This window comes from Neomonachus schauinslandi, chromosome 7 (assembly GCF_002201575.2).
Source record: "Neomonachus schauinslandi chromosome 7, ASM220157v2, whole genome shotgun sequence".
Taxonomy (NCBI): domain Eukaryota; kingdom Metazoa; phylum Chordata; class Mammalia; order Carnivora; family Phocidae; genus Neomonachus; species Neomonachus schauinslandi.
The window spans coordinates 93585079-93609408 of NC_058409.1; the positions used below are offsets into that span (position 1 = coordinate 93585079).

General features: G+C 46.8%; 1 protein-coding gene and 1 pseudogene across 2 annotated transcripts in view; one reads left to right on the plus strand and one right to left on the minus strand.

Moving 5' to 3' along the window:
• Positions 1–24330, minus strand: part of WWC1 (WW and C2 domain containing 1) — a 147962-nt gene that overhangs the window by 118899 nt on the left and 4733 nt on the right. The gene's annotated exons all lie outside the window — the stretch shown is intronic.
• On the plus strand, positions 10525–10624 carry LOC123325371 (annotated as a pseudogene).

The window sequence follows — 24330 nt, forward strand, 5'->3', positions numbered from 1 at the left end:
CATCAATCCTTCCCCTTGCAAAAAGCCGGAAAACCAGCTCCACTGGATCCAGTCCCTTACTCACGAATCTTGAACTCAAGCTATTAGATGCATACACATTCAGGATTACTACGTCTTTTTGAGGAAGGAACTGACCCATTATAACAAGAGCTCTGTCTCTCTATCTGGTAATACTCCTGTTTTTGGTATATAATACTCCTGTTTTGTTATTATAACCGTTCCAGTTTTCTTTTGATTAGTATTTTCCCATCCTTTTACTCTTAGCCTAGCTGTGTATTTATATTTAAAGGGAATCTCTCCGAGGCAGCTTATATACTTGAGTCTTGCTTTCCCCACCCCCAACCTGACAGTATCTATCTTTTAACTAGAGTGTTTAATCCATTTACTTTTAACAAATTATTAATATAGCTGGATTAAAGTCTACAAACTTGCCAGTTGTTTTCTATTTGTCTCGTCTGTTTCTTTTTTCCTACTCTAGAGAAATCATCCACAATACACTATTATGTTTGCTTTAAGCAATTATCTTTTAAAGAAATGAAGAAAAATGTTAAAGTCTTTTATAATTCCGGGGCTCTTAATTTCTCATGGAGATCCAAGTATCCATCTGATATCATTTTCTTTCAGCCTGAAGAATTTCTTTTGACATTTCTTTTTGTGTAAGTCTGCTGGTGAGAATTTCTCTCAGCTTTTATCTGAAAATATCTTGATTTGACCCTCATCTTTAAAGGATTTTTTTGTTGGATACAGCATTGTAGACTGACGTTCCCCAGCCCCCTGGCTTAGCATTGTAGAGATATAATTCAATTATTTTGGGGCTTTGTTTCTGATGAGAAGACAGTAATAAGGCTCATTGTTCTCCTGTACATCACACGTATTTATTCGCTGCCTGATTTTAAGGGTTTTCTCTTTTGTCTTTAGTTTTCAGCAATTTGGTTATGATGTATCTAGGTGGGATTTTTCACATGATTCTCCTGTGTGGGGTTTGTTGAACTTCTTGCATCTGTGGGTTGATATTTTTCATCACTATGGAACTTTTCAGTCATTAAGTCTTCCAATATATTTTCTTCCTCAATTTCTGTCTCACTCTCTCTCCTTTCAAGAATCCAAATACACATTTGTTAGACTGCTGAATGTCCCACAGATTGCTAAGGTTCTGACCTTTTCTCCCCCAGCTGTTCTTCTCTCTGGGCCTAGTTTGGATAGTTTCTATTGCCCTGACTTGGCGTTCAGTGTCCTGTTTTCCTACAATATCCAATCTACAATTAGATCCATCTAGTGGATTTTTCATTTCAGATACTACAGTTTTCATCCAGAATTTTTATTTGGTTCCATTTCTCTACTGGTTTATTTTCCTTTGAATCCTTAAACATACCTATAATAGTTTAAGGTCATTTTTCTGCTAATTCCATCTCTGCCACCTGTGAGCCTGTCTCTACCGTCTCTCCTCCTATGTCTAAATACCTTTTCTATTCTATGATGGACATGGTGAATACTGAGCTGAGAATCTGGATTTTGTGTTCTTCCTTTAAAAACATTTTGTTGTGGGGCACCTGGGTGGCTCAATTGGTTAAGTGTCTGCCTTCAGCTCACGTCGTGATCTCAGGGTCCTGGGATCAAGCTCTACATGGGGCTCCCTGCTCAGCGGGGAGCCTGCTTCTCCCTCTCCCTCTGCCGCTCTCTCTCTCAAATAAATAAAGAAAATCTTAAAAAAAAAAAAAAAAGATTTGTCATGATGGGCAGTTAATTTATTGGCAGATCAGCTTTATTCCCTTGAGGCTTTTTAAGGTTTGTCAAGCCATGGGTGAGTATAGTGATACAAGTAACATGCCAAGAATGGTCGAGCAGAGATGCATAGGGAACCTGGGTCCCTGGTGTCCATGTGGAGCTACCACTCCAACCCTGACTGGCTTGTCTTGTGATTTATTTTTTTAATTGGATAAAGAAGTGAAGTTAAATCTTGAAGCTAAGCCACTGTTATTCATATATTCTGACTTGCGCTGCCAGCCACTAAACACTCTGTTAAAGGTACTGAATATCTACTAAGTAGAGCAAGTGCTAGGCGTTGGGGATAAAGTAATTAACAAGTTAGATGCCGTTCCTGACCCGTCAGCTTATCGTCTTGAGCAGGGTCTGGCAAACTACGGCCTGCAGGCCAAACTCATGTATTGCCTGTTTCTACAAATAAAGTTTTCAATGGGACACAGCCATGCCTATTTGTTTATGTATTATCTATGACTGCCTTTGTGCTATAAATTTGAGTGGTTAAGACAGGTAGTATGGGGCGCCTGGGTGGCTCAGTTGGTTAAGCGACTGCCTTCGGCTCAGGTCATGATCCTGGAGTCCCTGGATCGAGTCCCGCATTGGGCTCCCTGCTCAGCAAGGAGCCTGCTTCTCCCTCTGACCCTCCCCCCTCTCATGTGCTCTCTCTCTCATTCTCTCTGTCTCAAATAAATAAATAAAATCTTAAAAAAAAAAAAAAGACAGGTAGTATGGTCCACAAAGCCTAAAATATTTACTATCTAATTCTTTATAGAAAGAGGTTATTGACTCGTTTAGGGTAGCAGTTCTCAAACTTTCTGGTCTTAGGACCCCCTTCACTATCTTAAAACTTGAGAACACCAAAGAGGTTTTGTTCATGTGTGTTTTATTTATCAATATTTACTATATTAGAAATCAAAACAGAGAAAATTTGAAAATATTAATTTCTTTGAAAATAACAGTAATCCCACATGTTAACATGAACATTTTTATAATTAAATATAATTTTATATTTATAAATTTATAAATTTAATATAAATTTAAAAACATTTTAATGTATAAATTTATAATTTAAATGTTTTTATACTTAAATGTTTTTCTAAGTCCCCTCCAAAAAAATTAGTGAGAAGAATCGCATTACTTTGTATTTTTGCAAAACTCTTTAATGTACAGCTTAACAGAAAGACAGCTGAGTCTGAAGAGATGTATTTGCATCAACCTGTTGCAAAACTACATGTCACATAGCCTCTAGAAACGCCACTGTTCTCTCGTGATAAACATAACATAAAAAAGGCAAAAAACTTCTTAGTATTATTATGAAGTTCTGACTTTGCAGAGCCCCTGAGAGAATCTCTGGGACCTCCAGGGACCACACTTTGAGAATGGCTGTCTAGAAAAGTCCTAGGCTGACATTAAACAGAAAACACATGAGGTCTAATTAGCTAATTATCATCAAACAACTGATTTAAAGGAAAACAATACTGCTCTATGAGGGAATAAACACTGAATCTGGCCCCATTTGGGGAGTCGGGGAATGATTTCTTGAGGAAACTATGTTTCAAGTTGGGCTTGGAAAAGATGGTTAACCAGGTGAAGGGCAGGAAAGGGGAAGCTCTCCCTTCCTTCAGCGAGTTTGCTCCTCTTGTCTGGCTGAGGAAATTGGGTTAGGCTTTGGGGAAGGATCAGGAATGAGGATGACTTTGCCATGACATCTTCCCCTGAGGGGACCAAGTCAGAGATGTGCTCTGGGAAGCAGAGGGGAAGCTGTAACCCCAGGGTCCTCCTAACATGCCTGGAATTTACCTCAGGGACAAGCAAACCCTGATCTCTCTACAGATGGGGCACCATACGGAGGCCCAGATGCTGAGACACAGGGGACACAGGGGACACAGAGGACACAGGCAACGTGGGCCTGAGGACAGTTACCCAGGCCCTTAGGATGCAGTCCTATGGTCATACAGGTAGCAACACAAACCCTTAGCTAACTGTCTTCCTTTAAGGCATTAGGAGCCATTCCTCATCCAGATGGTTATTTGCTGTAAAAACTACTGGGTGAGGGACCACAGCAACTCCCTTTCCACTAGGTTGCCAGACCTAGTCCCATTTCCCTACCAATTACCAGCTCTGCAAACATTCACTTTCAAATCCAGATTCTGCCAGGTTTCAGAATGGGTATCGGCTGCAACAGTTCTTTTTCCCCCTGACATGCCCACCCTTGGGGTGTGAAAACCCACCAGATTCTAGCTACCGTCTCACCTCAAATGCCCCTACTTGAAAAAGAGTTGGCAGAGAAGTATCCCTGGCTGATGGAAGGCAGCAGATTCGACTCTGTTCAGAGAGTAAGGATGCAAAGCAGTTAGCCCACACACAGAAAGTATTCTGCGGGACATAACTGTATTCGTTCCCTGAGTCCTCCCGGTAGCCCTGTGAGATCCATTTATGTATTATCTCATTTTGCAGATGAGAAACTGAAGCACAGAGAGGTCTTGCAGCGGACCCAGGTAACAAAGTCAGTAAGGAGTGGAGCCGGCATTAAATCCAGGCAGCATTAAACCCATTCAGCTACTTGAACATACATTTTACTGACTCTCTATATTTGAAAGGACATGAGGAGTTAGTTGTTTATTTTTTTATTTTATTTTTTAAAGAGTTTATTTGAGAAAGAGAGAGAGAGCACAAGCAGAGGGAGGGACAGAAGGTCAGGGAGAAGCAGACATCCCGCTGAGCAGAGAGCCCGATGCGGGGCTCGATCCCAGGACCCTGGGATCATGACCTGAGCTGAAGGCAGACGCTTAACCGACTGAGCCACCCAGGTGCCCCAAGGAGTTAGATTTTTTTTTTTTTAAAAGATTTATTTATTTGAGACAGAGAGAATGAGAGAGAGTACATGAGAGGGGGGAGGGTCAGAGGGAGAAGCAGGCTCCTCGCTGAGCAGGGAGCCCGATGCAGGACTCGATCCCGGGATTCCAGGATCATGACCTGAGCTGAAGGCAGTCGCCCAACCAACTGAGCCACCCAGGCGCCCAGGAGTTAGATTTTTTTTTTTTAAAGATTTTATTTACTCATTTGAGAGAGAGAGAGAATGACAGACAGAAAGCACGAGAGGGAAGAGGATCAGAGGGAGAAGCAGACCCCCCGCCGAGCAGGGAGCCTGACGTGGGACTCGATCCCAGGACTCCAGGATCATGACCTGAGCCGAAGGCAGTCGCTTAACCAACTGAGCCACCCAAGCGCCCAGGAGTTAGATTTTTTAAGAAGTACCTGTGCAGATGCTCAACACTGCTTGTCATCAGGGAAATGCAAATCCAAAGCACAAGATACCATTTTGCATGCATTCGGACAGCTACTGTACACAAGCCCAGAAAACAACAAGTGTGAGGGTGAAGGGGTGGGGAAATGGGAAGGCCGAGTGCACTGCCGCTGTGGGTGTAAAATGGTGCAGCCACAGTGGAAAAGAGTGCAAGGACTCCTCAAAAAATTAAAAGTGGAATTGCTGTTATGACCCAGAAATTCCATTTCTGGGAATAAAGCCAAAAGATTTAAAGGCAAGGACGGAAACAGATATTCGTACACCCGTGTTCGGAGCAGCATTATTCACGACAATCCAACAGTGAAAGCAACCACTGTGTCCATGAATGGATAAGTGGATACACAAAACGTGGTGTGTACACACAGTGGAATACTATTCAACCTTAAAAAAGGAAGGACATTCTGCACATGCGACAACGTGGATGAACCTGGAGGGCGTTACGCTGAGTGAAACAAACCAGTCGCAGGAAGACAAATACCGTGGGAGTCCACTCATATGAGGTACCCTGAGCACTCAAACTGGGAGAAACAGCAAGTAGAACGGTGGCCACCAGAGGCTGAGGGGAGAGGCGAACAAGGAGCTGAGAGTTTAATGAGGACAGAGTTTCAGTTTTACAAGATGGAAAGAGTTCTGGAGATGGATGGTGGTGATGGTTGCACAGCAACGTGAATGTGCTGAACACCACAGACTGGATGCTTAATATGGTTCACATGGTCAATTTTATGTATATTTTACCCAATCAAAAATACATGTTTTTTTTTAAAGATTTTATTTATTTATTTGAGAGAGAGAAAGGGAGAAAGAGGGAGAGAGAGAGAGAAAGACGGGGGAGGGTCAGAGGGAGAAGCAGACTCCCCGCTGAGCAGGGAGCCCGATGTGGGACTTGATCCTGGGACTCCGGGATCCTGACCTGAGCTGAAGGTGGATGCTTAACCAACTGAGCCACCCAGGTGCCCAACATTAGTTTACTTTTTAAAACATTTTATTATTTATTATTTTGGGGGCTCCTGGGTCCACCTTCGGCTCAGGTCAGGATCCCGGAGTCCCAGGATCAAGTCCCACATCGGGCTCCCTGCTCAGCGGGGAGTCTGCTTCTCCCTCTGACCCTCTCCCCTCTCATGCTGTTTCTCTCTCTCTCTTAAATAAATAAATAAATAAATAAATAAATAAATAAATAAAATCTTTAAAAAAAAATAAACTAATGTTTTAAAAAGTAAACTAAAAAGTAATACACCTCAGAATGTTTATTATTGTAATTACAGTAGGAATTACACTGAATAATTTTTTAAGTGGGGGGGGTGGCGACAACATTTCTGAACTTCTGGAACTGAGAGGGCCCTTGCAAACAGATTAAGTGCTCCGGTCTTTCCCTGGTTTGCATGCCAAGCCAAAAGAGGTGATTAGCAGGCTTAAACTACTGGTTTCTAATCAGAAAGTTAAAAAAAAAAAAATCCTTTGTCAAAGAGAACAGGAACAAAGGGCCAGTAGGCCCAGGGGTTATACAATAAAAGCTGGATCATGCTGTGTAAAAAGGCCCCTCCATCTCCTCCTAACACCAGGGTCTTCATGATGTTGGAGGGCTATTGTACTGTATTGATAACACATCATTCAGTGTGGCCTGGCCCCTCACTAAGGCGGGCAGCACCCCTGCACGCAAGCAGGACATTTAGGAGACAAATTTCAGGAGTCATTAGCAATTGCATCTCAACTGTTCCCATACACTTGCCTCTCCTTCCCACACAATCCTGCTTCTCTCTCTCTCTTTCTCTCCAGTGAGTAAGGATACTGGGAATACTGGAGAACAAGACTCCTTCTGAAAAGACCTCTGTGTTCACTTTTCCAAACAGCTATAGTGTCTACGAGGGCAGGGGCCAAAGAGGGAAATAGGAGAGGAGGTCGTGGCGGGGGGGAGGGCCCTGGGTGCGGCCCCCGGGAGCTGACAAGGGACCATGTGCCCCGTGGGTCCTCACAACCCCACCTCCTCCACAACTCCCGGCCACGCTGCCCACCAACTGCTGAGCAATACCTCCCGGCCCCACTGCCCTGCAGAGGAGGGTCTGTGGGCTCTGGCTGCCTATGGACTCTAGGAAGGAGGCAGAAACTTCCTCCAGTGCCTGGATTCCAGTCCCTGCACCCTGGAGAGTGCGAGAGCTTAACTAATTCTCAAATCAGGACACATACACAAAACCCTCTGAGAAACGGTGGAGGACTCAATGAGTGTTAGCCATGTTCCATCAACGCGAGCCAATGACCTCCAGGAGACAATGCAGCAGTGACAAGCACTGAGCCCTGGATGGAAACCCAACCCTCGTGCCAACTTGCTGTGTGACCCTGACAAATCCCCTGATCTCTCCGGGCCTCAGCTGCCTCCTGTGGAAAGTGAGGGCAAGTGAAACAGTAAATGCACGTAAAATTCCTCGGTACATGGCGGCTGTCACAGCCTCCGGGAAGTTTCCCCAGCACCCAGCGAGATTTTTGAACTTTATTATTTTTGAATCTAAAATCCTGACCAAATGAGAGCACAGCATTGCCCTCCTCCTAGAGGCAAATCAAGTGTAATTTGGGGAGATGAGAGACAAAGGGAGTAGATTCAGAAATAATATCCTTATGAAAAAAGCACGGAAGAGACTCAGTAATGACCCACAATCTTATAATACCTGACTCCCCCATGACATTGCAGCCAACGCCTGAAGGATTCTGACACAGCCCACATTAACTAGAACTGGACGCTCCCCTTTTATCAACTCAAGAAGCATTTGCTGAGGGCAGGCTGCGCACGGAGCCCTCAGAGGCTCTGCCCTGCCCCTACAACTCAGTCTCTCCTTTCTCTTCAAAGAACCAAGGAAGGTTCTGACCCTACTCTGGATTGAGAGCACATTGCCCTTACCCTGACCTCACGCATCAAGAGGTCAGGCTGTCTCCTGTGCTGAGGTCCCCTGCAGCCACAGCAGTCTGGGCTAACCCTAGAGTCCCGTCGGGTACCCCCACCTCCCCGCCCACCACACGCACACAGATCAGCAAGCTCAGAGGAGGGACCCTGGGCTTGTAAAGCAGGTTTCGTGGTGCTCCAGCGAAGAATAAGGAACTGCATGCAGCTTGTTTCTCAGAGACAGGTGACGGGCAGCATTCTGAGACCATAGGCAGCTGGCTCTCTCCTCACCGACATGATTAAGACAGCCTGTGTGATGCCCGTTGGGTCAACAGTTACCGGTTTGGCAAACAGCAATATGGAACCTTGCGCAGAAAATCACGGTAGCTGATGCTGGGAAACTCCGGGGGAAAGGACTCGTGGGAGTTCCACAGTCCAATAGCTCTATTCTTTAGTGCCTCCTGACATGGGGGGAAGCTTGTGCATTCTAGCGGCCCTGGGTGTGGGGTCGGGTGGAGCTGGCAAACTGTCCTTGAGTCTTCCACATCAGGGGGTCTTCCTGAACGGCAGACAGAGAGCTGGGCTTCCGCAGGAGATGCCTCAACCCCACACAGGTGGGCTGTGCTCCCAGCCACTCAGAGCCCTGGGCTCTCTCTGGGTCCAACACTTGCCCTCCGGCTCCAAAACCTGACCTAGGACTTCAGACTGACCAAGAGAGGAGTCAGGAGGTATCTATTCATCACCCTTTATTCTGTGACTTTCCCGTTGCCTCTCAGCTGCCTTCGGGAGTATCCCCTCGTTTGCTAGTACCGATCATGAACAAGACGTGATGCTGGACCCGGGAGACTGACAGGACACTACACCATTCGGTGGAGAACACAGACATGAAAAGGATGATGGCTCTGCGGTGGATGCATATGAGAAAGGGGCACAGCAGCGGCCCTTCCCCGAGCTGGGACAAGGCAGGCTCCCGCAAGAGGAGACCTTGAAGCTGGGGGTAGCAGCACATGGAGGGGGTACACCAGCAGGCAGGGCGCACACTCAGTTCCTGCAAAGCAAGGAGAGCATCTCCTGGGGCAGGGAGGAGAGGGTTTCAAGTTTAAGGCATATTAGAATCGTCTGGGTAGCATATCTAAAATGCAGATTCCAATAAATAAAAATAAAATAAAGATGCAGAATTCTGGAAGCCCCACTGAGATTGTAATTCAGTGTTTTTCAGGTGGGGGCCCAGGAATCTGTTTTATGAGCTCCCTGGGGGAGTCTAAGGCAGGAAGTCTATGGACCACACTCTGAGAAACCCTGCTTTGAAGGAATGGAAAAAAAAAAAAGCCATTTGTGGCTTTGATGGAATATTGGTTCATTTTCCTGGAATGTTCCCAAAGGGACTTTGGACAGCTCACTAATGATTCGTTCTTCAGTCATTTTACACAGACAGACATACCAACATCAAACAAACTGGAAATGAACCCCAGGAGAGTGTCAGGAGCCCCATTCACATGGACGGCTGTCACTGTGTTCCATGGGATGACTGGGCATTATCATCTCAGGAATGTGTCGGGGCAAGGTCCACACTTATGCCAAAAGGCTGTCCATAGGTGAACCAGGGCCCAGCAAGTGGTGATGGGAAAGCCTTCTGGAATCTGGCCACACCTCCTTGCCAACCTTATGCCAGGAAAGGCAAGGCAGTCTACAGACGTCTTACAGACTTTCTCTACAGCCCGTGGCTGGCTCCCTGCCCCTCCTGTCCTGGGTCCTCCACCGGGAGCCTGGTCTCTGCTACCCCAGTGCCACCCCACTCAGGCTCCTCCTGGCTTGGACCCAGCGTCTCATGTGGGGACTCTGCCTCCACCAGCCTAAGCCTTGGCCGTAGGCATTGTTTCTGCTGGTAGCCTCATGGCAATATTCTTCCCTACTCAGAGCTTCCAGGGAGTCCGCCATTTATTTCGCTGGCTCAAGCCCCTGCCTGGGAAGCTTATGGGGATAACCCTACACCTCCTTGTCTTGCTCTTGCCAGTGTTCTCTGAGGGCTGGAACCCTGCCTTTGTGATCTCTGCCAAGTGCCTGCTGGGCCACCTCCTCATTATGTGTTAGAGCCACAGGCACTAGCCTCCCAAGAATTCCCACCTTCCAACCGCCCCATGTCCCCAAGGGCCATGTTCTGCCACCCTGGGGACTTCCCACAGAGCCCGCATCTGCTCTGGCCCAGCTGCTGAATACCCTACAATCTCAAGACCTGCCTTTTCTCAGCAGGTGTGATCCCCTTTGAACTGACCTTCACACCCCATCCAGCTTCACTCCCTTATTGCACGTGGAGCTCTGGGAACAGGCTGAGAAACTCTTTTCCCCGGACAGTGTTTATGACCGGTTGTAATAATCTGCTGTTTATTGATATCACAAATACGTGGTGTGCCCAACATCATAGCTTCGTAAGAGGCAGTCAGCCACAGAACAAAAACAAAATATTAAAACAAACAGAAAAACCAGGGCTACGCAGTAATAAGTTCTATTGAATGGTCTAGCCAGTGCTACTCAAACATCAACATGCTTATGGACCACCGGGATCTTGTTAAAATGCAGTTTCTGCTGCTTGCTTTGGCAGCACATATACTAAAATTGGAACGATACAGAGATTAGCGTGGCCCCTGTGCAAGGAGGACCCACACATTCATGAAGCATTCCATATTAAAAAAAAAAAAAAAAAACCACCACCACCAAAAACGGTTTCTGATTCAGTGGGCCTGGGGTGGAATCTGAGATTCTGCACTTTTAACAAGCTCCCAGGCAATGCTGATGTGCTGGTCCACAGCCCACGCTTCCAGCAGCAAGAAGGTAGGGATCACACTAACGAGTAGAGTTTGCCACACGGGAGTGAGGCCAGGAGCAGGGCCCAGAATCGAACATGTGCTCAGATACAGGAACCACTAAGTCCTACTCATTGCCCCAGAATCAGAACAATTGACCTAGAAGTTCTGAGAAAGAATGACCTAGGGATGGCCAACTGCCTACAGACTCTCCTAGGCATGGCAGCTGCTGTGGTTGGTACCACATGATCCCTGACTCTTATCATAGTTTCTGGTACCAAGTGAGTCCAATTCAAGGTCAGCTCTGTGATTTTTCCAAATCAGCACTGAATTTTCGGACACTGAGTTAACTGTGGTTGCTGGGCTGAAGGGTTATGAGACAGGCTGGGGCCATGCAGGAGGATAAGGGTCACCTAAGGCTGTGATAATGTCTTAACTGTTAACATTTTTGAGTACTGAGTCTGGGCCTTGCAGTCTGCTAAGTGCCTTACATGGAAGGATCCATGCTGCAATTCTCACAATAACCCTTCAAACTGGGTAGCCATTTAAGAGTGGGAGCTCTGGAACCAGACAGCCTGAGACTGAATCCCAGCTTTGCCACTTTCTAGCTGTGTGACCTTAGGCAAATTACTTAGCCCCTCCATGCCTCAACTTCCCCCTCTGTAGATGGGGTTACAGCACCTCCCTCAGACGGTCGGGTGAATAAATATAAAACAGTGCGGCACTTAGCGCTCAATAAAATCTTGGCTATTCTTTTAGCCTTATTTGTATGAGGCAAGGAAACTGAGGCTCAACGAGATTAAGCAGCTTGCCCAAGTTTACACAGCAAGTTAGAGGCAGAACCGATTGGAAACAAAGTTCGCGAATTTATGAACAAATTCTAGATCTGCCATTAGTAGGTTTCGGGAGGTAGCAGAAACCTCTGGTGGCCTCCAGCTGCAGTCCCACATGCCCAGCAGTGAGGGCTCCTATTCCCTTCCTTAGATTCCTATGAAATCTCAGCTCACAGCAGCAGCTTCTTCCCAGAACCATCGGGTACAGGCTTTTCCTGCTTTTGACTAGGAGAGACTTGACTTAAGGTAGATCACTTCCAGGCAGGAGCAGGGAGGGACAGGGTGGATGAGGGAAGACCTCGTGAAGTAGGTGGCATCGCCTGTGGCCTGTGAGGGAGGTGGGGCGTCCACAGATACAGGTGGGGCTGGGACCCGGGCCCACACGGGGAGAATGGCAAAGGGCAGGGCCTGTCTGGGGGCTGCCACTAACCCAGGTGGACCATACGCAGAGGACCAATCAAGGGAGCTCAGGAACCGCAGCTGACAATGACTGGCACCTACATGCTACTGGCACTCTGCAAAGTATTTTAGATAAACTTATTAAAATTGGATGAAGTGTGGTGATATAAGAGGACCTTCTGTTTCTTATACACACACATATAGACGAACACTGAAGTATTTAGTGGCAAAGAGACACGATGTCCAACTTAAGGGTAATAACCAACTTACTTCTTTTTTTTTAAGTAGGCTCCATGCCCAGCGTGGAGCCCAACATGGGGCTTGAACTCACAACCCTGAGGTCAAGACCTGAGCTGAGACCAACAGACTGAGCCACCCAGGCGCCCCTATAACCAACTTACTCTTAAATGGTTTATCTATGTAATGGTTTCATATGATTACATAGGTTTGTATAACATGCACACATATATAGACTCACATACTCACACATAGGGAAAATAAGAGACTATAAGGTAAATGCGTAACATGCAAAAACTGGTAAATCCGGGCAAAGGGTATATGGAAATTTCTTATATTTTTGCAATTTTCCTGTAAGTTTAAAATTATATCAAAATTTAAAAGCTACCAAAAGATGCATGGGAAAGATACAAAAAAAATAAAATCTTTAAAAATAGTATGAGGTCAATACTACTATTACCCCCATCTTATTAATGAGGAAAGTGGGGCAAAGCATGAGAGACATAGGAAATGAGGCAGGACCAGCTTTGAGAAGCTTTGACGGTCAGGCTCAGAAGGTTGTCCCTCAGCAAACTTGGGAGTGGGGGGAGGGCGGCTAAAGAGCGTGAGGAGAGGGGTGGTCAGCACTGGATTCTGCAAGACTGATCTGAAAGAAGGCCACGGGTTGGCTAGAAGGGAGAGACCTCTAGTTTGGTCTCTGTTTTCTAACAAGCCTCAGTAGGAATAAACAGAAAAGGAAGCAGGTGTTGGAGCCTATAAAAGAAAGGGTGCAGAACTTGGCAGCCAGATGGGGGGAGGGAGGAATCCAGAGGATGGAAACAGGGGTGGCCTGTGTGTAGTGGGGGAACTGGGTACATGGGTACCAGGCGTGGAGGAATACCTACATTTTGCTGCATACCTTTTGGACCTTTAGAATTTGAACCATGCATGTTTTAGTCATTATGGGGGCACCTTCTCATGGGAATGGCAGAAAAGGCAAAGCTGTTTGAGACCGGGACTGGATTCAGGTTTAAATCTGTAGTAGAGTACAGGGTTTGTCTGGACCCAGAAATGATGTCCAGCAGGAACCTGGAAATGGGCACTTGAGGTTTCGCTAGACAAGATGTAGCAGGAAGCTTGGGGTACAGGACACTACTAAGGAAGAGCAACAGGAGATAAGACCACAAAATGCCCTCCCTTTCCTAGAGAAGAGTGATCGCCAATGGAGGAGGAGGGTCAACACCACCATTAGATGCCTGTGCACTGTTGGAGGGAATGTAAGTTGGTGCGGGCACTAGGAACAACAGTTTGGGGGGCGCCTGGGGGCTCAGTCAGTTAAGCATCTGCCTTCGGCTCAGGTCATGATCTCAGGGTCCTGGGATCCAGTGGCATTGGGCTGCTCAGTGGGGAATCTGCTTCTCCCTCTGCTGCTCCCCCTACTGGTGCGCGCGCACGCGCACGCTCTCTCACTCTCTCTCTCTCCCTCTCTCTCTCTCTAATAAATAAATAAATAAATGAATAAAATCTTAAAAAAAAAAACAGTATGTAGGTTCCTCAAAAAATTAAAAATAGAACTACCATATGACCTAGCAATCCCACTTCTGGGTATTTATTTGAAGTAAATGAAAACACTAATTCAAAAATATATCTGCATCCCATGCTCAATGCAGCATCATTTACAACAGCCAAGATATGGAAACAGCCTAAGTGGCCACTGATGAATGAATGAATGGGTAAAGAAAATGTGGTGTATATATACAATGGAATACTACTACCATTAAGAAGAATGAAATCTTCTGTTAACATGGCTGGACCTTGAGGGCATTATGCTAAGTGAAATAAGATAGAGAAAGATAAATACTATATGATCTCAAATGTGGAATCCAAAAATAAAACAAAACAAAAGAAGCTCACAGATACAGAGCACAGACTGGTGGTTGCTAGAGGCAGGAGGTATGGTAGGCAAAATGAGTAAAGGGGGTCAAAGAGTAAGTAAGTCCTGGGGATGTAATCTACAGCATGGTGGCCATAGTTAACAATACTGCAACTGCCTACTTGAAAACTGCTAACAGCAGATATTAAAAGTTCTCATCACAAGAAAAAAAACTCTATGTATTGAAGGATATTAACTGGACTTACTGTGATGATCATTTTGTAATATATACAAATACTGAATCATTATGTTGTACACCTAAAACTAAATTTACATGTCAATTATATCTCCACAAAATAAATAAAAATTAAAGAAAGGCACCAGGAAAGGAGGAGGGTCAGCCAGGTTGTTAGATGCTACAGGGAGGTCGAGGAAGAGCTCATCATGGGGCTCCTGTGACCTTTCTGGAACTGTGATCAGAGGATGAGGTGGAGGAGGAGGAGGGTGAGTGCTGGAACATGAGTGGGGGCCAGTGGCTACGGAATTCCTCCATGTTCTTCAGAGGGAGGGGCATGGGGTGAGAGCACACAGACTGAACATTTATTCTTGGAGAGGGAATGCTTGAGCACATTGGAGAAAAATCCACAGATGCCTGACAAAAGGAAGAGATTTCTTTGATATGAGGCCCAAAAAGCAGGCCAGGTTGTGGCAGAGGCCAAAGGGATTCTAGTCCTGGTTGGGTTCAGGGGTTCTCAACTTTAAGATGGCATCAAAATCACTTGAGGGTTCTTTTCACACACATGGAGTCTGGGTTCCACATAATCCATGGGTTCTGATTATGTTGACTGGGGCTGGGCCTGGAAATCTGCATTTGAGCCACTTAGGAGGTTCTGATGTATGCAGTCAACAGATGATGCCAGACGCAGGGGAAACCTGGCTCCCTGGCCAAAGTTAAGAAGAAACCCTGTTGGTTGCCACCACAGTGAGGACCACAATCTACTCACTGGAATTAAGATGACCTGTATGAAGAGGGAGACAGGGGATCATTAAAGATGTATCTTTTTTAAAGTTAAAAGCAAACCCAGTTTTTCTAATTATAGAATCTTTACAACTTTATGGCTTGACCTCTGATATCATTCACAAGGACTTATTTTCTGATACAGCATCCTCTTCATTTTCCTGATCTGTAATTATTTTATGTTTTTATTATTTGTCTGTAAGCTCCACGAGGGGCGACGTTAGCCTTTATTCACTGCTGAACCCCCTTCCTAGCACAGCTCCCACCAGGAACCAAATACACAAAGGTGGTGGCATCCTTTTGTTTCAGTTCTACCCAATGTACAATAGAAGTGGAAAGTAATTCATGCCCAGTTAGAGCCATTTCGGGCCTGAGATGACCCAAATGACTTCTAGTGAACCCAAAACAAACATCCTACAGGATGTTCTGCTGAGCAAGCAAGAATGCTGCAGACCAAGCCCATATGCTGGGCAGATACCAAGAGTCCAAGAGGAACTTGATTCTTGCTAAGTCTTTTGTGTCAAAGTAATAAGAGATGGAGCTTTCTTGAACACAGTCAGTAAGGAGGGTGAAGCAAAGATGCTGATCACCACCATGGACCAAGGAATTTGGTCAAGGACATTCATCCCTGGGGAGTGGATTTTGAAAAACCAACTCTACTCAAAAAAATAGCTCACTCACCCTGCTTCCTGAAGAGGGACATCTGCTAAAACAGGAGTAGAGCAAACACAAAAGTCTGGCCTCTCCAAACAGATCCCGAGCAACTGGAAGAAGTTGCCACTGCAGAAATCAGCATAGTGAAAGAGGCTCTGGTCTGAATTACCAGGAATAAGTCAGTGTTGCTCTCCCTGACCGCCTTGCCTGATCTACACGATGGTGAAGAACATGCATTTTGGGGGCGGGCAGACTGAATTTGAATCCCAGTTCTGTCACTTATTAGCTTACAATCGTGGGCAAGTTTTCAAACCCCTATGTATCACTTCCCCCATCAGCAGAATGGAGACGGTATCATTCTTACCTCATTGGGCTGCTATGAGAATTAAATTGGATAATGCATTAAAAGCCCACAGCTCAGATCCTCGCACAGTCTAAGGTCTTAATAAATGTTAGCTATTATTAGTTCTTACCCACAGGCTATGATCTATATGGTGACATTGTCTGCATGCCCCACTCTCTTGGAGTCTCAAGGACACAGATGTGTGCATGAAATCCAGACAGGGTTCTGCTGAGGTCAGACAGAAGATGTGCTGGAGGCCCAACCCCTGGGCCTGCAACTCCACAGCAGCTTAGATCAATTTGTCCAAAACCATTACTGCTACAATGGGAATTTAAACATTTTCACATTAAAGTAAAGATGAGCCTAAATCTCTCTGAACCTTAACATGCTAGGAAAGAAATCACAAGACAGGTACAGCAAGGTGACTGACATCCGCCAAAGATCTACTTCTCCCCTCCCACAACACTTTTTAAGTATTTCCTAAATCATCTTTAGTTTTAAAAACTTCTAGGGGGTACTTTCATATAATCTCACTGAAACCTGTTTATAAAACCATATTGACCTATAGTCACGGTTCTCCAATCTGGGCTCTACCCTGGAAATCCCGTGCCCAGGCCATACCCCAGTCCAATTAAACCAGAATGTCTGGGAGTGGGCCAGACATGGGTACTTTTTGCACTCCCCTCCTGTGAGACTAATGTGCAACTGAACTTGAGAACCACTGACTGACCCTTTTGTCCCCCAGCTCCAAACACAACCTCCTATCCTCCGTTGTGGAAAGGAGATCAAAGGTTATTATTCCCCCATGGTAGAGCAATGGAGACTAGGGATCAGGGAAGGCAAGTGACTTGTTGCTCCAAAGAAGGGCCAGAAACAGAATCTAAAACTCCCAACTGGGGACATTCATTTCCTGACTCAGTGCACTCCTACTGCCTGCCAGCCACTGGGCTACCTAATGACCATGAATGCAGAACACACGGGTGGTCATGATGTTCTACTACAGTGTAAGGTGCCAGGGGGCCCAGGCAAGGCACAGGGGAAGGCCTTTCTAACCTTCGTGTGTGAGATGAACCTCAATGTAAAGAAGATGTCAAGCAATGGTGGGGTCTGGTGAAGGAAGTGTGAGGTCCAGCTTGCACACTAAAAGTCTGGGGATGATACTAAAATGGTCATAAGCCAATGAAGACCATTTCAACGGGCTGCCCCTACCTGTGCTCAGAAGGTTCTTTAAATCTGGTCAGTTTTTGCCTGCAATCACTAACAAAATATCTTAGGTCATTCTGGCTGCAAACATTTGGCCAGTGGTTCTGAGACTTGAGGGGCAGGAGAGTCAAGTTTTGGATTTAGTAGGTGGGATGTGAGAATCTGCCTTTCTTTTTTTTCTCTTTTTAGGATTTTCTTTCTTTATTCAGGAGAGAGAGAGAGCACAAGCAGGGGGAGCTACAGAGGAGAGGGAGAAGCAGGCTCCCTGCTGAGCAGGGAGCCAGATGTGGGGCTCAATCCCAGGACCCCGGGATCATGACCTGAGCCGAAGGCAGCAGCTTAACCAACTGAGTCACCCAGGCGCCCCGAGAATCTGTGTTTCTAACAAGTTCCCAGAAGAAGCTGATGTGCTAGTCTGGGACCACATTTTGAGAACTTGGGCTGGGTGACCAGTAAGGAAGCTGGAGAAATACCCACGGTCTCCACTGCAGCTGGTAAATGTTTGTTTTGTGTCAGCGATGGAAATAAAGCACTCAGGCTGGTTTAGAAACTCCTTGAACTGTTAAGATACCTTTCAGTAGTCTTGTCTAGCAAAAGTCATTGTTTACTGGAAAGATGTTTACCTCTGAAGTATGATCAGTTTTCCCAGAAAAACAGGAAGAAAGTGGTTTATGTCCAAGAAATCTGGTACTCAAAATATATGAATTGAGCAGTAATTACATAATGATTGATAAAGCTATAAAATGTACTGAGGAGGGGTGCCTGGGTGGCTCAGCTTATTAAGCATCTGCCTTCGGCTCAGGTCGTGATCTCAGAGTCGCAAGATCAAGCCCCGCATCTGGCTCCCTGCTTAGTGGGGAGCCTGCTTTCTCCCTCTCCCTCTGCCCCTCCTCTCCACTTGTGCTCTCTCTCTCAAATGAATAAATAAAATCTTTAAAAAAAATAAGATAAAATTTATTTATTCATTTGAGAGAGACAGAGAGAATGAGAGAGCACAAGAAGGGGGAGCTGCAGAGGAGAGGGAGAAACAGCTTCCCTGCTAAACTGGGAGCCTGACCTGGGGCTCAATCCCAGGACCTGGAGATCATGGTCTGAGCCATAAAGGCAGATGCTTAACCACCTGAGCCACCCAAGCACCCAAATAAATAAAATTTAAAAATAATAATAATAATAAAAGGTACTGAGGAGGCCTTAATTCCTGCATTTAGAACTATCTGGAGAGTGGAACTTGAATATAATGACACACCTCTAATTCGGTTTTGGCTAACCCTATGAGGGATGTTCTAACATTCTCTTATTGCCAGTGAAGATACTGAGGCTCAGGAGGATTTAAGTAACTTAACCAAGCTCACAGAACTAGCCAGTAACAAGGCTGAGATATAAAATCCGAATTGTGGTCAAGGGGACCAGCAATGGACAATGTCTCCCTCAAGGGTTTGTGAGGATTCAGCGAGAAGAGGGACTTGCCTCTTCTACACACCTCCCCTGCACTCTCTAGGGCTGAAGTCGGACTGGGGGCAGGGGACCCTGAAAGTTCCCAAGGGTGAAGGAGCCCAGCAACCCTTTCTCGGCAGAACAGCTCAGCATGGATGTTCTTCTGGCTCAGTGCCACTGAGAAACAGATACAACTGTTTCCTCTGATCCTCTCCTGAGTATGGATATACAGATCCTATACATTCTTTTTTTTTTTAAAAGATTTTATTTATTTATTTATTTATTTGACAGAGAGAGAGAGAGAGAGAGAGAACAAGCACAAGTAGGCAGAGTGGCAAGGCAGAGAGAAAGGGAGAAGCAGGTTCCCTGCTGAGCAGAGAGCCCCCACTCAGGGCTTGATCCCAGGACCCTGGGATCATGACCTGAGCCAAAGGCAGACACTTAACTGACTGAGCCACCCAGGCGCCCCTAGATTCTAGACATTCTGATGTAAAGAGAAGTCCCTCTGGCTTCCAGAATCCCCTGACTTCCTGCTTCCCTATGCTTTATTTCACAACGGAGGAGAAAATACCAGATTTTGCCACCACTGGGCTTCAGGGTAGCCAAAGAACTAGGACAATGGTATGCTCATAGCAATCATAGCCATGCAGGGAAACAGTGCCTGCTCTGGAAACCACTTCCTCTCGCTCTCTTGGCGTAAGAAGGAGGACCAGGTTACCTCAACCTGCTTTCTTGGGTTTCCCCGTCTGTGAAACAGGAATAATATGGTACTCTCCCAGCCTACTGTGAGGACTCAATGAATTGACTGCCAATGGCTGTACATGGCAAAGACCAGCAGCACCTGGGGACCGGATGACATGCAGATTTCCAGGCCCCACAACAGCCCTACTGAGGCAAACTGGGGTGGGGGGGAGGTCGGAGTTGGGGAGTGGGATTTAACAAGCCCTCCAGGTGGTTCTGATGCTTCCGCAAGTTTGACAACCTCTGCTCTAAAATATAAGCTCCACGAGGACAGGATTTCTGTTGGTCCACCGAGTCCCCAGTGCTGGAATAATGCCTGGCATATTACAGACATCCTAGCCATTCACAGGCACTCAATAAATATTTTTGAATGATTAAATGAGTCCAGATGAAATAGAAGAGGAAGGAAAACCAAGATCCAGATAGCCTGGCATTTCTAACTGTATTTGCATAGCTTGCTGACTCTCTCACTAATTTGTAGTAAATATTACAAGTTGCAGACTGACTGTTGCACCTCACCCTTGCATTCCCAGCTCCTAGCGCAGTGCCCAGCTCATCCTGACAGGCTCTTGGCAACACCCTGTTGAAGGCACAAATGTCTCCCAGTTCCAAATCTAAGTTCACCCCACAACTGCCAACCGGTGCAGCAGATGGGTCTGTCCCTCCATCTTCCTAAGATGGGTAAAAGAATTCCAGAGAACACCAAGCCCCCAGTTGTAATGCAACTTATCTGTTTAACTGTTTGCCCTTCTCCCTCACCCAAGGGTACACCCTGCTGCCGCAGGGACTTTGCTCTGATCCTCAGCACTGGCACCGGAGCCTGAAGCCCAGTAGGCACTCAATAAATACCTGCTGAATGAATGGCCAACCCCTGGCTGGGTGGGACGTGATAAATACCAATGCCCTTCTGCACCACTGCCGTGCAAAAATCAGCAAGAGGTTGGGGGGGGGGGAGGACTTCTGGAGTGAAGAGACATGGTATCAAGCAGTTACAGATGAATTCCAGATACCTCCAGTTTCTGCAGCAGCCTTTTCAGTTCTGCCACGACAACTGCGATTCCTTACCCCTGCTTCACGCACAGCCCCGGTGCCAGCTCTCCGGCAAGTCACTTCACTCCAGAAATTCCAAAGAAGGGCTTGTCTCCGATAAGACCGGGGTGGGGGGAAAAGAATTTATTGACTTACTTATCTAATGAGTGCTGCCGAGGTGGTTTGCAAGCTCTGATGTCAACGTGGCTCAGATGAGCCCTGGTTTACCAGAAGACACCGGCATTGGCAAGGAAGGAACGATCATTCGAGTTCCTCTACGGATGCCCAGGAGGGCAAATGCGCCTCACCGGGAAGAGCTGCCATTAGAAAGCCTGACGTGCACTTGGCACTGGGCTAAGACTTGCCGTGTCTGGTGTCATCTCATCCTCGGGGGTAGGCACATCCTACTCTGAGGAGAAGAAACTTATTCGAGGTCACCTACCACATGTAAAGACAGAGCCAGAACTTGATTTGGTGCCCTGTGAAGATCTTTACGAAGACCTTATCTACGGCAGGGAATGTGCGGTATCGTGGGACCGATGTTTGGCTGGAAGCACACAATCATTTTTCTCCTCAGTGAACAATACACTGATAGGTGTGTTTCTGTTGATTCCTCTGTAGTCAAAAAGTTCCTTTTCCCTCTTCTTCCCTCTCTCTCTGCCCTTCCTCTCTCCGAATTTACTGAGAGTGCAGCGGTGCAAAGAGTAAGGCTTTGAAATCAGATGGACCTCGATTCAGATTCCAACTCTGCCTCTTTCTACCTGTCTGACCTTGAGCTTGTCACTTGCCCATTCTTAGTAGCCTCAGTTTCCCCATTTGCAAAATGCCAGAAAACTACAATGAGCAACAGTGCTTGGCATATGACAGGTACGGGATAGAAATGATAAAATGTAACTATTATTATCTTCGCTACCACCAACGTTAAAACCAGTTATTGTTTGCCTTGTTAGCAGTACAAAGACAAGCCATGTGCTTGGAAGAAATTCCTGGAATACAAAGTGAAATGCTCACAGAGCCCTAACTACCTAAGAAAAGCCACAACAGATGCAAGATCAGAAGGCTGTCTCAAGGTCACCTCATCCTAGCAGCCACCTGATGCCTGTATCTTGATACTTTATCCTTCCAAGTCAGGTACCAGTCAGTGGATCGGAAGAGCTGCCCCATTGACCAATCAAACAAGCAACCGCCACTGGGCGGGGAGAAAGCAGGCGTGGGGACGGCAGGGCTGCCATGGAACCCGCGGCGGGGGGGGGGGGGGGGGGGGGGGGGGGTGGGGGACGCCAGGGCGGCCAGGGAACCGGGGGTGGGGGTACGGCGGGGCTGCCACGGAACTAGGCCCAGCAACAGCAGGCAGCCGGCTGGGGAAAGTCAGCAGCTGCCGCTGGCCTGGGGTCCTGGCTGCCAACAAATGATGAATGGAGCAGGGGAAGAAAACAGGCAACAAAGGTGTCCCTAATCTTGATGCAGCTTCATTTTTTTTTTCTGGCTGACCATTGAGGGAGAACTTAAGCCTGGGTCCTTTTTCTTTGGCAGACATTTGAAACTGAAAGATCCCATTTCTTCCCAATGGTGAGATGTCATGGGTAGAAGCACTGAGGAGGCAATTGTGGGGGGTTAAGGGGGGGTGGAGAATGTGACCCACCACACTTGTCCATTTTTAGCTCCCCCCACCCCGTCCAGCATCTTTAGAAAATGTTCTGTGTTCTCCCAACACAGCAACAGCGAATGCCTGTCTCTGCCTCAATCTCCCCCCATTACTTTGGCAAGAGGTTTTCTGCTCAGGAGCTGGAGGCTTAATGGCCTGCTGGTGAAGGTTGAATAACAAAACACCACTGTATCCAGTTTCTGAATTTTCTCTTCTTTTATCTCACTCTGAAACAGGGATTCAAGGCAGCGGAGAAGCTTGTCAGCAGCAAGCAGAGCCTCTCGCTGTTCTGCCTGAGGGTTTGCAGCCGGCTGGCCCTGTCCATGCTGCGAGACGCAGGGCGTGTGAACTTTTCACACACACTCAGCCCAGACATGGCCATCGGCCCTGTCCAAGTGGAAACCCCAGGAGATGTCACCCCAGACATTTCCCCAAGAGAAGCAGATTTCTCTGGTCCAGGGCCCCTGACTGAGCTGGCGGCTGCAGGTCCTCATTGCCTGGAGGGAGGCAGACATGGCTCGAGACAGCTCCTGACAGTCAGCATGGACAGCCGACTGCCCCTCACTTGGCAACCCCTGCAAATGCCACCAAAACCTGACCAAGGCTTCTTCCAAACCAGGAAGCTCTGCAGCAACACACCGGCCACCTTCCAACTCCCACTTATTTGAGCCTTGTCTCTCCTTATGTGCACCTGAGCTTGGTGTTCCAACCCTCCCGGTAACTAAGGCAACCTGATTCCCTTCTCTTCAAAAGAGCAGTGTTTCATAGCTACCTGGGATCCCGGGGGATTGGAGAATCAGGTCAGTTTGGCTAGGCAAGAAGCCGGGGAGGTGATGACAGAGAGTAGCTGCCTTGGCTACTAATTCCCTGGCCACTGGGAACATTTACCCAAGCGACTTGGAAACGACTCTGAGCTCTCGACACACACTGTATCCTTTAGAATTTCTTTGCCTCTGTTTCTGTTCTCACTTTCCCAGAGCTCTGGTTAGCTGGCTGCTCCCAGAAGGTGGGGTTTTTGCCCAACAGCCTCCTAATCCACACTGCGGATCTCACAGGCCCCTCTGATCAGGCTTCCTCAGCAACATTATCTCCCTGAGATGTACAGCACGTTTGCTTCAGCTCAGGAATAAATGGCAACTTTCAAGGCCACCTTACTGACAGGGCACTCTGGAACAGCTACAGTTAACTTGAGTGTGGACTCAAGAGTGCCACTACCTGGACTCTGATTCGGGTGCATCACCTACTGGTGACCTTGAGCAACTTACCTTACCTTTCTAAGTCTCAGTATCCTTATCTGAACACAAAAATAATAACAACAGTACTTACCTCACAGGGTTGGCAAAAGGATGAAATGAATCCCAAAACAAAAGGCTCAGCCCAATGAGGAGCATAGAGTAAGTTCAGTACCATAGTATTCCTAGGACACGACTCACAAATGGTTGGGACAGATGAAAGAAAACTGCTGGTTTACACAGTCAGAAAGGATTATGGAAAATAACTCAGCCACAAGCATAAAATATTCCCAAATTATTACAATGGGTGAGGAGAGACTGGATCTGATTTTTAGGGAAAAGTTTGCATTAAAGAAAGTGGGAAGGAGACCTTTCCTAATGATTCAAGGTGTGACCTTGGGCAGGTAAGTAAGTCACTTGCCTCTGAGTCTTAGTTTCATCAGTGAAATGAGAGGGATGGGTTACACGACCGGAAAAGTCCATCCCAGCTACAAACTGCTACAGAGCTGAGCAGAGACTCAGTCTCCATTTGATTTAAGTGTCCCGCAGGCACGTTCTAGTAAAAGCGAAAAGAACTGGCATTCCCAAGCGCCTCCTGGGTATCAGGCTCTGTGCTAACTGCTCTACCTGACTCAGTTTATTTAATGTCCATAACTGCTCTTGACAACTATGTGTACCTCCCTATTGTAGAAAAGACAAAAGCCAAGGCTTGCAACTTGCCAAGGTCACTCAGGTAGCAAGGCTCACCCTCTTTCCACTGTCCACATTTGCTCTCAGGTTAATCATGGCCCGCCCACACCAGCATGGCTACGGTAAGTGAAGTCCTGCTTGTCCCCACTCCATTCCCCAAGGCCAAATCCCCTAGGCAACGGGGCTCAGGGGGTAGCAGTGCTGCGCAGCAGTCAGATGTGTGGGTTCTGGCGTCAGTGCGCCCAGCGTCCGCAACTCACCTCCAAAAAAGTTGGCTTTCAC